The 2,500-nt window shown below is 31.8% G+C and overlaps 1 long non-coding RNA gene across 1 annotated transcript in view; it reads right to left on the bottom strand.

Moving 5' to 3' along the window:
• The window catches only part of LOC144973018 (uncharacterized), a 4,934-nt gene that overhangs the window by 1,181 nt on the left and 1,253 nt on the right, over positions 1 to 2,500 (bottom strand). The window contains exon 2 of the long non-coding RNA XR_013645466.1: positions 1 to 2,093. This exon is cut by the window's left edge and continues 1,181 nt beyond it. This is a non-coding gene — a long non-coding RNA (uncharacterized LOC144973018). The remainder of the gene's footprint in view (positions 2,094 to 2,500) is intronic.

Below are 2,500 nucleotides of genomic sequence, written 5' to 3'. Positions count from 1 at the left end.
TTAATTTTAAGTCCCCTTTCAAAAATAGTTTCTTCTTTGAGCTTTCGTATTTTCAGTCTGCTGATGGTTTCAAGTTATACAACATTATGAATAAATCAAAGGATTTTAAAGAGATGTTTGAAATAAAAAAGCAATGCATTAAGAAAGCGAAAGACTAGACCAGTTAAATAGAATAAATTTAAATGGCAGCAAATCCGGGAATCTACTGGTAAGACACACGTTGCTTGGCTGGGATATGAACACTCTTTGTATATCGTCATCCGGCACTCCAAAAAAGGTGTTTTCAGACTTGGTATACATTATGTTTCTAGATATCCCCACACATCTGCCTTTGATGTTGCAGATATTTAAGGTCGAATTACAATTTGTACATTTTTTATTGAGATTAAAAAAATTCTCTTATGAAGCGTTGCAACGCCACAATCATTGTCATCAATTCCTGTTCAATTTTCACACGATAGTGTCAAGTGATCAATCATCACCTTTTATATTCGGCTTTATCAGTAGATTTAGGATCTCATACACCAAACACTCGTATCCGCTATAATTTTTAATTGTGTTATTTGCGATTGATTGTCATCAAAAAATCGATGACAATTTCCTTCATGAATGCAATTTTCTTTAACGATATGGAGCAAAATAAAATATAGAATGCAAAATGGACGTGTTAAAATTGAAGAAGCTTTTCTCCGCAAAAATTTTGACCTTAAAAAAATGGAAACCAGGTGTATTTACATATAGCCTATATCATTCACTCGTAAATTGCCAGCGTATAAATTTGTTTTTTTTTTCTATTATTTCACATGTAAAATACGAATATTTATTCAACACTTTTTATTTTTCTTTTGTCTCACTAAGTGGTGTGGGATAAGAATGATTTATTTTTACATTATTATTTATATCCATAGAAGATTCTATGGATTTCTGAAAGTTTCATAAAAAATAAAAGATACATCAATCCCCAAACTTGCATAGCTGATGCAATTCTTTCTTAAACCTGGCGCTCATTGTGTAATAAATGATGATATTTATAGAGGCGTTCACATACTCAAAAAAAAATGAAAGTTCGTCCATTAATCTCCTTTGAAAGACAGGTAATACTCCAATGTACCTCATGTAATGATACATAGTATATGCGTAGGATAACGGAATATTACATATCACAAATACAAGACCCAACACAAACATCAGTCGAATAACTTTAGTTTCTTTCGACGCCTTTGAACCAGTTGACAGGTTTGGAGTCTTCATTTTTGGTTTGTTCTTTGTCCTTGTATCTGAAGATCCATGATCATTTTTAATTTCATTTGAAGGCGCAGCATCTTTCTTAAATTTTCTTGAATTTTTCAATGCCAGGATTGTAATAGTATTAAAAATTAAAATTAAAGCCATGGACAACATTCGGAAAACTACTTCATTGATTGTTTGAAAGTCAATGGTGACCAAAGGTGGAAAGAATGGGAGCCTTTTTATATATAGATAGCTAAGGCCATTACCGTACGGCATTTTCACCAATTTATAATGGAGTAGTGCGGATGATTGGAATGCAAATGAGAGAACAAAAATAGCGGCAATAATAAAGTAGGAACGTTTCGGAGTAAGCAGCCTTGAGACCTGAAATGGAAATGAGACACCAATCATTCTCTCCAGTGAAAGATAAACTGTAGCCCAAGCCATGAACTGATTTAAAAGGAATCTTGGTGTTCTGACAAAAACGTCAATATAATAAATATCTCCCATATAAGTACAACGATATATATTGTCCCAGTAATTTAAAATTCTCAATAATGCTCCAGTAAAACCAAGGATACATGTGCACAAGTCTGACAATGCGATTCCTACAAAGCTTGGAGTGCAAGGGTCTGAAAAAAGACCTTGACGATAGAAAATAATTAGATTGATGATATTTGAAACACAGCCAGATGCTGTCATAAAAATCATAATTAAAACCAAGGCGAAAAAAAAGACTTTTTTGAACATGTGAAGAGAATAGTTAAATTCCGCAGTTGTAGTTTCAAGATCAGGGACAGGAGGGTCTGTGACATTTGGGATTGTTGTTGTGTTCACATCTAACATTGCCATGATTTTCAGCCCTGAAATGAAGAATGATATTAATTTGATTGATCATTATTCCATGTGATGTAAAAAAATCGTTAGTTAAAAGCAAAGACAACAAATTTGATTTTAAAAAATTGATTTAGATTTTATACGGATTCCAGAGACTGAACAATCTTGGCAATATCAAAGATCAAGAAAGGATCCTTTCAGTTATTCCTATATAATACATTTATTTGACATTGGTATTGACAAATATATGCACGAAAGAAGGCATTGTGATATACTTTATGCAAATACTCTTATAAAGTCCTTATTTGTCTATTATATTAAAATTATCTGAAGCCATGTCTATTTATTTATATATTTATTTGTTTATTTATTAATGTATTTATTTTTCCTTTTTTATGTTTGTATGTGCTTAAATTAGTGTAATTGCAAAGGC

This window comes from Berghia stephanieae, chromosome 5, assembly GCF_034508935.2.
Source record: "Berghia stephanieae isolate SIO BIC M18660-M18661 chromosome 5, UCSD_Bste_1.3, whole genome shotgun sequence".
Taxonomy (NCBI): Eukaryota; Metazoa; Mollusca; class Gastropoda; order Nudibranchia; family Aeolidiidae; genus Berghia; species Berghia stephanieae.
This window is presented reverse-complemented; position numbering and strand designations above follow the sequence as displayed.